Consider the following 12,029-nt stretch of genomic DNA (forward strand, 5'->3'; position numbering starts at 1 on the left):
GTAGCTGATAGTGAACCACTAATTAGCAAAGGACACAAACTGAAACATTGTAAAATTTTGACCTCTCTATTGATGATGTTTGACTAAAGCTTCCAAAAACCAAAGTCATTATGTACAATGGCAGAGAGATATCAAAGCTCTACTAAGAAGAAAAGACAGTAAAATCAATAATCACGGGACTAAGCACAGAATAATGAAAATATTAAGTCCCTTCTCTTCAGACTTGAATATAAGAAATGGCTAAGAGATCCATCTGACCAATATGGTCTGCAAAGTACTAAACTTCAAAAGTTTTATTCCATCTTCATTTGCCGATTTAGCATTCAGATAGTTTTCAAAAGTCCGTGTGCATGTGTGTGTGCAACACAGAAGCATAAATATATGTATGTATATACACACAAACACATATTTATACATTTAAATCTATTACCATTTCAATAGATTATGGGTTACACTCTAATCAGCATCTTGAGGGAAACAGCAGGTCAGAAGTACGCACGGCTTGCTTTTCCTAAAGCACATTACAAAACTAGTCTGACATACACATTCTATACATTCCATTCCAGTAGCTTCAGAGTTTTCCTGGGCAAAACAAAGCAGATGTATAATATTACAGGTGGAGTAGAGGGGGATGAATAAGCATCAAAGGCAGGCTCATGCTGGCGGGTGCTGGCTACCCTACATGTTACAAAGTAGCACGGAAAATCTACTGAAGCAACACACTGGCTTTTACAGGCAGGGACTGGGAATAGTGAGTGACCACTGGGTTTAAGACCTCGAGTCACCTCTCAATTTTAAGACAGCATCTCCTGTCAAATTAGGTACACAAAAAGCAGTTCTGAGCAGTTGATCCAGACTCTTAAAACATTCTACTGCTCAAAACACCTTTATATGATTTAATATCTGATTCAATTACTAACTGCAAATAAGCTCAGCGCAAACAAAAGTGGTTTTGGGGAGAATGTGAAGCAGCATGGTTCTCTTACAGTGTAAGGAGTTCTAAAAAGCTTAAAGCAGGGAGGACTGTCCCAGAGAACAGTGTGCAGCAGGAGCTACCCTCACTGGCATTGCCCTTCTGAGTAAAGCTTTAACCGACTGCAAAACAAACAAACCGAAAATGCTTAACACTAAGAAAAAGTATCTTAGTATATGAATAAATAGTGCTCTAGATACTTTCAAATATTTAAGATGAACATGGCATTAGCCTAGTGAAACAGTAACACATTCTCATTCACAATCATGTAACCCATGCTCAATTGTTATTAAAGAGACATTGGACAAATCAATGATTCAGAAGGATTCCCTCAGCAAGGACTTACCTCAAGATCCCTGGCATAGTACCTGTTTCTAGAATTTTCATATCTATTCCGGGAGGCAGAGTATCTGTTCCGAGGGTCCACACTCCTGCTGCGATTGTTGGCACACCCATCGCACCTGCCACTGCCACAGCCACACCCACAGCAGGTTCGACCCCCCATCGAGGTTCTGGATCGGACCAGTCTTCAGAGTTTCCTCCGGACAGAAGTAGTAATTGCAGAAGAAGTGGGGTGTCTAGAGTTACTTAAGCAACCAGATATGATTCCAATTGGCCCAAATGTCACTGAGCGTAGCCAGAGGGCTTTGTTTCTGACTAAAGATGGATCCCCAATGAGGGATTTCTGATCAAAACAAATATTCTATGATTAGAATATTCAAAAGAAGACAAAGCCCTACATTTTCATCTCTACAACCAAAATGATGTATGATCCTCTCCTGATGTCTTCAGGAAAACAAATGAGCATCACTGGCCAGCCACTCCTCTTTATTATGGGAATGATGTCACAAGAGTTTAAGTTTCGCTTGCACTACATTAGCTGGTAGGAATTCAGTTTGAAATTTAAGGATGCCAGGAGAACAATAGCTGTAATTACTACTTACAGAGAGCTCTGTATATGCCCTGGGCTTTACAATCATTAACGATTTCTTACAAGACAGGCATGCTGGCAAGGATGACTATCAGCCAGGGATTCCTGACAGAACTAGAAATAGAATCCAGAAGGACTTTAAATGTTCAGTCCTTGGTAGTTTGAATCTAAGGCTGCTGTAAATATTCTAAATTGTAAGTTTAAGAAATTCATTTGAACAAAGGGACTGAAAGACATGCAGGAGTAGAACTGGATTGAATGAGAGGGAAAAACATCTCAGGGACTCTTCTGAGACTGTCATTTAGTTCCACTGCATGAATGACCACAAAGTATAATTTCAGAAGCCCTATTCCTGTTCCCATCTCCTCTGATACTCATTCTCTAGTAAGAGCAGGGAAGCATTTTGGTTTCTCACAACTTAACAGTTTCTCCTACACAGAACTCCCAACTCCAAAAACAAACAGCAAATTTAAACCCTAATTGGATAACCAAACACTAAATTATTTTTTTAAAAGAATGCAAAAGGTTCAAATGTTCCCTGTAAAAACAATTTTTATCCATTTTGAATATCAATGATTATCACTTTGTCACAGTGTCGTAAGCAAGATAAACCCAACACATAAATGAGCAGAAGAACATGAAATGAGCAGAAAACATGAAAAGATAATTCACTGAAGAAATGCAAATAGCCAATAAATGTAAAAAAAAAAGTTTAACCTCTTTCTTAATTGAAGAACTACAAGTATAAACAATGAGATATCAACAGAATGGCAAAATGAAAAAGATCAATTACATTACATCAATTACATTTATAAAGTGGTAGAAAAATAGGCACATTCATTCACTTTGGCTGGGAGCTTAGGCTGATAAAAACTTTTTATGGGTCATTTGACAATATCTGTAACATCTAAAAATAAGTGTGCTTTTGATTTAGTAATTTCACTTCTAGAGAATTTATCCCATAGAAATAGTGATCAAAAAACCCCATAGAGATGGAAATATGTAAAAAAAATTTTTTTTAAGTGCAGATAACTTTAATGTTCATAAAAATTGGTTAACTAGAGAATAGTAGAGTCATTGTAATAGACATATGGAATACTGCTATATTCCATACTACATATGGAATACTAATTGTTCAAAAGAGGCAAATACATAGATACTGATTTGAAAAGGTGATCACAAAGACTGCTTAGTAAAAAGAAACGAATCAGAGAACTGCATACAGTATAGCTATGACAAACCTAGAGAGCATATTAAAAAGCAGAGACATTACTTTGCTGAAAAAGGTCTGTCTAGTCAAAGCTATGGTTTTTCCAGTAGTCATGTATGAATGTGAGAGTTGGACTATAAAGAAAGCTGAGCACAGAAGAATTGATGCTTTGAACTATGGTGCTGGAGAAGACTCTTGAGAGTCCCTTGGACTGCAAGGAGATCCAACCAGTCAAACCTAAAGGAAATCAACCCTTAATAGTCATTGTAAGCACTGATGCTGAAACTGAAGCTCCAATACTTTCCACCTGATGTGTAGAACTGACTCACTGGAGAAGACTCTGATGATGGGAAAGATTGAAGGCAGGAGGAGAAGGGGAGGACAGAGGATGAGATGGTTGGATGGCATCACCAATTAAATGGACATGAGTTTGAGCAAGCTCTGGGAGATGGTGAAGGAAATGGAAGCCTGGCATGCTGCAGTCCATGGGGTCACAGAGTCTGACACTACTGAATGACTGAACAACAATGCAGTATATGATCCCTTCTGGTGGAAAAAGCATGAATAAACTAACTCTATTTCTATAAATGCATAACAAAAAGCTTTGAGAGGATATATACCAAACTAGCTACTTTCAAGTGTAATGGGAGAATTTGTCTTTATTTTGTATGTTTCATATTCTTTGATATTTTTTGCAATAAACAAATATTTAGAAGAAAAATAATGAATATATTACCAAGCTTTAAAACAAAACAAAATAAAACCTGACTAGAGACAAAGCTTTATAGGTTACAGGGAAATGGACTGGCTAATATATACTAATATGTTTATTTATACATATGTAAATAAACAGCACCCATAGTTATTACCTCAAAGGAAGACAACACATGTACTTGGTGTATAAAAACAACAACAACAAATCACTCATTGATTCCCTGTTACCTCCTCGTGACTATGATACATTTAAATGTACAGTATCACAGATAGCTATATACAGGCTTGATTTTCCCAGAGCTAGCTATACACAGGCAATCAGTCTTTTTCTTGTAAGATCAGATATTTAGGTTTTAAGAGAAAAAGAACTGGTATACCATGTCCTGCTTTTGTATCACTATTCTTAGGATACTAGAGCAACATTCTCCAGCCTACAGAAGACCCAACATGTGAAACTTCTTATGCAGAAAAGGCAGCTCTTGCTACATCCAATAATACCAAGCTTTTTCAGAGAAAAAATGTTCCCTATGCCACCATGATCCACTTTGATCTTTGCAACCCCGCAGCCTAAGTGCTGAAGAAGGAAGGTGGAGTCATGCTCTGGAAACAGTCACATTGCCTTTCTGCTGCTCACACGTGGCTTGCCTACATATATATACACATTCGGTGGACTTAAAACTCTGCCTTTGAAAGCACAAATAAAAATTCAACCAAACTAGAGCTGAAATGCTGCACATTTGCAACAGCATTGTTTTCTACTACCTTTTATTACGAACTGACGGTATTTCATTCATGCAAAATTTATAGATAATGTTCCAGCCATACAGATGCAGTCTGACCCTGAGGGCCTCCTAGTCTGATAAGGAAAGAGACTTGAAAATCAATATGGTAAGTGCCGAGTTCGTGATACATCCATGGTAAATGAACATGTTTTCCAGGGCAGGGATCACAAAGAAAGAGGTGTTTGAGCAGGATCTTAAAGGATGAGAATTTTGCAAGTAGACAAGTGGAAAGACTTCCTAGGCATGGGAAAGATTATAGGCAAAGGTAGTAGAATGGTGCAATAAGAAACTTAGAACAACCTGACATCCCCTTGGGCAATGCAATCAGTATTGGTACTATTTACAGCAAATCAGAGAATCATAAAAAATCACACATGCATTCCTAAACCATTTCAGTGTAACTTTAATCACATATTTTGAATTTTGAACCATTTGAAAGTATTGCCTATTCAAAATTTTTTGAAGATGAAGGGATGAATAGGTATGACCTTTACTCACAATTTAACTTAAATCATATCTATTCATTCCTCTATCATCAAAAAATTTTGAATAGGCAATACTTTCAAATGGTTCAAAACTAAAAATATGAGAAATAACACAGTAGGATGTTTCCCTCCCACCTGCATCCCATCTGCCTCTTTTAAGTAATTATCACTAGTTTTTCATGTATCCTTTCATAATTTCTTAATGCATCTACAAAGATATATGTGTATATTCCAATTCCCCCTTTACACAAAATGTAACATACTGTAAACATTGCTCTCTATGTTGACTATTTTTTTGCTACCAGTATATTTATTTATTTATTTATTTTTGGCCACATGGCATGCAGTATCTTAGTTCCCCAACCAGGGATCAAACCTGTGCCCCCTGCATTGGATGTGTTGAGTCTTAACCATTGGACCTCCAGGGAAGTCCTTCCTAACAGTATATTTAGCCTTTTAGAATAGTACTTATAGAGCACAGGAAGAATCCTGCCATGCAGCCAGTACAGACAGTGTCCCAGGGTGGGGTGGGTAAAGTGACATCAAGATCTGATAGACAATATAAGCAGAGATCTGGGACAAGGTAGTTCTAAGGCCCAGCAATCTCTAATCACACATGCAGGTAAGATGAAGTGCCACCAGGAGTGTCAAATGCAGTTTTGGAAGGGATAGATGATACTCATAAGTCCTTCAAGGAAGTCATTATTGGGAAAGACTTAACTTAGTAAGTAAATACCTCATTCTTAGGATTAGCATTAGGGAGTTGGAACTCAGGATTTCAAAGGTCTTACTTCTTGCAGGATAACTTCAGAAGGGCTCTGGGTGGCATTAGTAACCTGGGTGATCTAAGACAAAGTGTAGGAGCCAAGTGACCAATGTTAGTGCACTGTGTCCTAGGCCAGCCCAATAGTGGAGAAGACCCAACACTGGGCACCAGGGGACTGGGCTGAGTGGACAAGTCTGAGGCCTCTTAAAGTGGGAAAGTGAAAGTTGTTCAGTTGTATCCGACTCTTTGTGACTTCTCCAGGCCAGAATACTGGAGTGGGTAGCCTTTCCCTTCTCCAGGGATCTTCCCAACCCAGGGATCGAACCCAGGTCTCCGGCATCGCAGGTGGATTCTTTTCCAGCTGAGCCACAAGGGTAGCCCAAGAACACTGGAGTGGGTAGCTTATCCCTTCTCCAGTGGATCTTCCTGACCCAGGAATCAAACCAGGGTCTCCTCCATTGTGGGAGGCTTCTTAAGTAATTCATATTTTGAACTTGGTCCAGTCTAAGAAATAAGTTAAATCTGGGGATTGGCCATCCAGAGGAAAATTGGTTGGCCACATAGAAGAGCTAGGGAGAGAGAGAAAAGGGGGAAATGAGGGGGTTGGGAAGAGAAATGGGACCTTGCCTCTCAGTGTGGTCAGCTACCTGAGGAACATGGTAAATGTTAGGAAATGTTCTGTCCTCTTTACTACTTGAACAAATGCTTGTTGAACTGAATTGTTATCCGTATTGACTAAACTAGAATACCCAGGGTGGAAGCTGGAAAACACTCCCCCTTGACAATTATAAGATTAATTGGGTGATGAAAAAGCTGTCAAATGTGATGGTGGCAGAAACACCTCTGAGGTACTTGAGACTAAAGCAAATATCTGTCTGTTTTGGATGATTTGGGAGCAACCCAATCGCAAGAGTGAGATGAAAGATTCACAGATGTCTTCTGAATGATGGCTCAGAGAAGCATAGACAATAATCAAAATCTGTACGTGCGACTACTAGAGGAGCAGCCCTGATTTGGCAAAATTCCTTCTGTTCTATAGATTATAGTTACTTTGGTTTGGGGGTGCATGGCTTACTTTTTCTTTTAAAAAGTATGTATGCACACACTATACACATGCATACACACAGGCAATGGGAAATAGAGGCTTTATCCAAGTTCAGAATAAAATATCCAAACGGTTAAAAAAAGAAAAAGCTTTTTCCCCTTAACCAAACAATTGCTGTACCCGTTTATTCCCTTTAACTTGCTTAAGTTTGGCTCCAGAATGATTGAAAATGTGACAGTATCACTTATCATAACTATTGTTCGAGAAATTTTCTAGATCAAAGAAAGTGATTAGAATTGAAGGAAAATTAAGAGATTTTCCTACTAGAGATCACTGAAATTCTCATTAAGGTAATTACCCTTTTTGATGCTGCTATTCTTTTGATGATGGTATTCTTATTTTTTTTTAAGAAACACTTTAATTAATAAAGGGTTTACTATATCCTTCTACTTCTCTGTGTATTCATTCTATTAATTTTTGAGAGTTTGAAATTGAAACTTCACCTAAAATCTTAATTCATCTACTTTAAAAAATAATTGTAATTATATAGTGGCATTATATGTAACCATTATATGTGATATGTTCTAAGTCTTTTGTACATATATTTCATAATTTAAAAAGTAAAAATAAAAGGTATTCTTTCACATCCCAGAAATATCCTTATGTAGTAGAATTAAGACATTTTCATTTACAAATGAACTAAGTAGTAAATATAAGAAGTAAAAAAATACAGCAAAAAGATATATTAATGTACAAGGTTAATCCTTTCTTACATGCAAAGAAAGAATTATTGAATATGATTATCATAGATGATATATGTTTTCACTTAATGATACCGCTTTCCTGTGCTTTTCTCTCATATGAAAAGTCTATTACAAATATAAATATTAACATAAATATCTACTCTAAAGCTGACTAAAGGTTTTACGTAGCTGTTTAAAGGAAATATTCCCTGGTGGCTCAGAGGTTAAAGCATCTGCCTCAAATGCGGGAGACCCAGGTTCGATCCCTGGGTCAGGAAGATCCCCTGGAGAAGGAAATGGCAATCCACTCCAGAATCCCATGGACGGAGAAGCCTAGTAGGTTACAGTCCATGGGGTTGAAAAGAGTCGGACATGACTGAGCGACTTCACCTTCACCTTAAGGGAAAAACTTGTTTTGTGTAAATAAATAAGATCCTTGGTGATTTTTCTCATATAAGATTTAAATTCTAGTAATATTCTGCTTTGATTTGTGGTTGTGCTCTTTTACCTAGGAAATGACAACCCACTCCAGTATTCTTGCCTGGAAAATTCCATGGACAGAGAAGCCGGGTGGGCTACATTCTATGGGGTTGCAAAGAGTCGGACATGTCTGAGGACCCACAAGCTTTTTTTCCTAGCTGATGTATATACTCATTTGAGAGGCAATATTATCTTAGTATTTAAAAATCCATTTCCATTTATACAAGCAGGTAGAACAAATGTCTTCTTTTAATTAAAGGATTCAATACAATATTGTCAGCTCTAAAGAAAGTCTAAGGAATTTTAACAACATGTTAAATAAGTAAACAAACACAATAACAGAGTGTGCGGAACACATAAAGAGAATGAATAAATCTTAATTGTTTCGGGGAAGACACATGGCTTAACTTCAGTGCAAATATAAACTGAAACATTTATATATATAGATAATTATAAAACACTGGTGAAAGAAATCAAAGAGGACACTAATAGATGGAGAAATATACCATGTTCATGGATTGGAAAAATCAATATAGTGAAAATGAGTATACTACCTAAAGAAATCTATAGATTCAATGCAATACCTATCAAGCTATCAACGGTATTTTTTCACAGAGCTAGAACAAATTATTTCACAAATTGTATGGAAATACAAAAAACCTCAAATAGCCAAAGCAATCTTGAGAAAGAAGAATGGACCTGGAGGACTCAACCTGCCTGACTTCAAGCTCTACTACAAAGCCACAGTCATCAAGACAATCTCTTTAACAAGTGGTGCTGGGAAAACTGGTCAACCACTTGTAAAAGAATGAAATTAGATCACTTTCTAACACCATACACAAAAATAAACTCAAAATGCATTAAAGATCTAAATGTAAGACCAGAAACTATAAAACTCCTAGAGGAGAACATAGGCAAAACGCTCTCCAACATAAATCACAGCAGGATCCTCTATGAACCTCCCAGAATATTGGAAATAAAAGCAAAAATAAACAAATGGGATCTAATTAAAATTAAAAGTTTCTGCACAACAAAGGAAAATATAAGCAAGGTGAAAAGACAGCCTTCTGAATGGGAGAAAACAATAGCAAATGAAGCAACTGACAAACAACTAATCTCAAAAATATACAAGCAAGTTATGCAGCTCAATTCCAGAAAAATAAACAACCCAATCAAAAAATGGGCCAAAGAACTAAACAGACATTTCCCCAAAGAAGACATACAGATGGCTAACAAACACATGAAAAGATGCTCAACATCACTCATTATCAGAGAAATGCAAATCAAAACCACAACGAAGTACCATTTCACACCAGTCAGAATGGCTGCTATCCACATCCACAAGCAATAAATGCTGGACAGGGTGTGGAGAAAAGGGAACCCTCCTACACTGTTGGTGGGAATGCAAACTAGTACAGCCACTATGGAGAACAGTGTGGAGATTGCTTAAAAAATTGCAAATAGAACTGCCTTATGACCCAGCAATCCCACTTCTGGGCATACACACCGAGGAAACCAGAATTGAAAGAGACACGTGTATCCCAATGTTCATCGCAACACTGTTTATAATATCTAGGACATGGAAACAACCTAGCTGTCCATCAGCAGATAAATGGATAAGAAAGCAGTGGTACATATACACAATGGAGTATTACTCAGCCATTAAAAAGAATACATTTGAATCAGTTCTAATGAGGTGGATGAAACTGGAGCCAATTATACAGAGTGAAGTAAGCCAGAAAGAAAAACACCAATGCAGTATACTAAAGCATATATATGGAATTTAGAAAGATGGTAACGATAACCCTGTATGTGAGACAGCAAAAGAGACACAGATGTATAGAACAGTCTTTTGGACTCCGTGGGAGAGGGAGAGGGTGCGATGATTTGGGAGAATGGCATTGAAACATGTATAATATCATATATGAAATGAATCGCCAGTCCAGGTTTGATGCATGATGCAGGATGTTTGGGGCTGGTGCACTGGGATGACCCAGAGGGATGGTACAGGGAGGGAGGTGGGAGGGGGGTTCAGGATGGGGAACACGTGTATACCCGTGGCGGAGTCATGTTGATGTATGGCAAACCAATACAGTATTGTAAAGTAATTAGCCTCCAATTAAAATAAATAAATTTATATTAAAAAATAATTCAAATCCCCCCCCCAAAAAACACTTGAAACATTTGTCTGAATAAACAGATATAACTTAGAGAGCTAGATCAACTCTGGGATCTTAAGAAGAACTGATGGCCTTCTGCCTGGGAAAGATACCAAGGGTGATGCTGATACAATTGCCTAGTAAATCTGCTGAATCCTGTAGGAAATGCCCAGGCTCGTTGCAGAGAGTAGACTAAGAAGAATTCTTTGAAAGGTATGGGAGGCACCCTGGCACTTACAGTAGGTATGAATTACCCAGAATCTACATGGAGCTAATTTCTGTTTCTCAGTAATACTGGTCAGACTGGTGGTATAGAGCTGTACTACACTTCTGAAAATGGCCTAGTTACACATCTCAGCTATGATCTCAAGAGACATAAAATTGAGAACACCATCAGTAGGCAAGAGAGCACTATGCCTCTTCTTTTCTTCCAGTCCTTATAGAATATGCAGATGAGAAAGATCCAGAGTCAGACCCATGAGGGATGAAGGAGAGGGAGAAAAAGGGGGAGGGAGAGACAACCGGCAGATCCAGAAGTGGACCTGAAAGCCTGTTCTTCCTGTTGTGGGCATTTGACCATTTCTGAGCAGGATGGTGTGGTGCAGTGCCTGGCTGACCCCATTTCAGGAGACACGTGGAGACACTGTAGCCGGAACGACACTTTGCCTAGCCTCCCTTCTTCAAGTTCCTGCCTGTCTTCTATCTGCCCTGGCTCCCTTCCTACACTGGGTGCCCATTTCATCCATTTCTGGTCCCTGGTGTCTGCCTTTCCTGGGTGTTCTGCCTGGCCTCCTTCTCCCTGCCAGCCCTCCTTGACTGTATCCTGGGACAGCAAGCAAGTGTCAAGAGAGCATGTCTAGACAGAGTGGGAGTATCGTGAAGAAGACACGGCTGCTGTTGAATTGTAGACCAAGGGAGGAAGTACCACAGACCCTTCACAGTCATCCCTCTCAGGGAAGTTACTTTTGGCCCAACTTTACGTGCTGCCACCAACTGTTTCCTGGACTTCAGTAAATATCATGAGATACTTAATGACATGACACTTGCAGAATTATAATTATTAAGGGAAAAATATAGAAAACAACTCAAAACTCACGGCCAGTGACTGGATTTATCAGGTTTTGTTTCCAGTTACAAACTGTTTCTTATAAAGAAGAACAAAATGTAAAACCAATTTGAAAGTACATATAAATTATAGTAAGCCAGGTTACTTAATTTTTTAAAGTTAAATTTGATTTTTTCATTTCATCATTTTATAAAACTTAATTTTATACTTCTGGTACTCATTGATAAATTATGCTATTTTGAGTTAGAAAGTATTTTCTATGAATTTCTCTACCCACTTTTATTTTCTAATAAACTAAAATATGAGCTTATGATATCATCATGTCTTTTTTTCTTACAGCTTATCACCAAGGATATTTTTAAAATTTTTTCATTGTGGTAAAATACACATACATACAATTTACTATCTTAACCATTTTAAATATACAGCTCAGCAGTCCTAAATACATTTAATCCTAAATACATCAGTAGTCCTAAATACATTCACAGTGTTGTATATCCAATCTCCAAATTTTTCATCTTGCACTAAGTAATTGTTTCACTTTTAATATACAACATTACTAAAACAAACTCCTTTGGGGAGGGGATTTCTTTCATGACAAACTATCTCTCATTGCTAACCCTCAGTGATCTTCTAAGAAGTTGTAACAAGAACTGTATTATACAGCCTTCAAAG

General features: G+C 37.8%; 1 protein-coding gene and 1 non-coding gene across 2 annotated transcripts in view; one reads left to right on the forward strand and one right to left on the reverse strand.

The window, feature by feature from the left end:
- Window positions 1-12,029, reverse strand: part of CRYBG1 (crystallin beta-gamma domain containing 1) — a 226,359-nt gene that overhangs the window by 117,198 nt on the left and 97,132 nt on the right. The gene's annotated exons all lie outside the window — the stretch shown is intronic.
- TRNAL-CAA (transfer RNA leucine (anticodon CAA)) lies at window positions 7,856-7,928 on the forward strand. Its single transcript has one exon. It is a non-coding gene; the product is annotated as a tRNA-Leu (tRNA).

This window comes from Ovis canadensis, chromosome 8, assembly GCF_042477335.2.
Source record: "Ovis canadensis isolate MfBH-ARS-UI-01 breed Bighorn chromosome 8, ARS-UI_OviCan_v2, whole genome shotgun sequence".
NCBI lineage: Eukaryota > Metazoa > Chordata > Mammalia > Artiodactyla > Bovidae > Ovis > Ovis canadensis.